This window comes from Parus major, chromosome 21, assembly GCF_001522545.3.
Source record: "Parus major isolate Abel chromosome 21, Parus_major1.1, whole genome shotgun sequence".
In the NCBI taxonomy this organism is placed as follows: domain Eukaryota; kingdom Metazoa; phylum Chordata; class Aves; order Passeriformes; family Paridae; genus Parus; species Parus major.
Genome location: NC_031789.1, coordinates 3497299 through 3498504, shown reverse-complemented (window position 1 = coordinate 3498504; position 1206 = coordinate 3497299).

Sequence of the window (1206 nt, the reverse complement as noted above, 5' to 3'; positions counted from 1 at the left end):
AAAAAAAAAAAAAAAAAAGTTTCTGATCTACACGACCTGCTTATAAAAATATTGCATCTCATTTCTTACAGGTTGTGGTGTGACAGTCCACAGCCTGGCCGTGAGCAGGTGCAGCCCCCAGAGCTTTGTTTGCAGTTCCTCTTCAGTGGACAATCATGTCCAGGGTTTTACATGAGAAACCTTATAGAGCTGGTGGCAAAATGCTTAATCCTACAGTTGTACACAAAGCAGAGTGAAATGGCAGAATTCATAAAGGCTGCTGATGCAGAAACCTAAGAGGTCACAATTATACAATTAACTGAGACCCAATCATTATTGCACTAATTAAATATGTAACTTTCATGAACTGGTCCTCAAGAACAAAACTTGTACCAGACTCCATGGTCAGGCCAGCAGGCAAAACCTGAAACCAGGTTTAATAAATTAATCATCTGGTCTGTCGGAGGCTCTGTTAGTACCATTATGAGTAAGCTCTTCCGAAACCCAGCTCCACAACTGAAGATGAGATTTCATTAAGAGAGTTTCTTCTTGACTGCAGAGAAAGTTTAATTATGTTTCTCTTTTAGAATAAATCAGCATTTAACTCTCCAAATTGCTCTCCCATTTTTCCATTTTACATGGCTGTTAATTGCTGGGTTCTTCACCGTCGTGGCGGGTTGACCCAGTCCTGAAAGAAGGCGCCTCCTCCCTTATCCCCAGGGGCACGGCGGGAGCGAACTGGAACACCAAACATGAGGGAAAGAAATGCCTGGGGTGAGATAAAGTTTAATAAGGGCAAAAAACCAAGAGATAACTCAGAACCCGTGCTGCAAAGGCACCCAGTGCCTCCCAGCAGCGCCTTGCGGAGGCCGATGTTCCCTGGCGGAGCAGCCCCGGGGCTCCCACGGGAGCACCACCAGCAGCATCCAACCCCGGTGTGTGACCGGCCCTGCTCTGCTCGGTACCGTGCGGGCACCGGGGGCAGCGAGCGCGGGCTCCCGCCCTGGGGCAGGACAAGGACACACCCGGTCCCCTCGGGCGCTGCACGGAGCGCGTGGACACGAGTGACAACACCACGAAATGCACGCGGCTATGTCTGCGTGTGTGTCCGTGTGTGTCCATGTCTGTCTGTCTGTCCGTGCCCATGTCCGTGCCCATATCTGTGCCCTGTCCGTGCCCGTGCCCGGCCGCTCGCGCCGTTCCGTTGCTGCCGTTACCGTTCCCGTC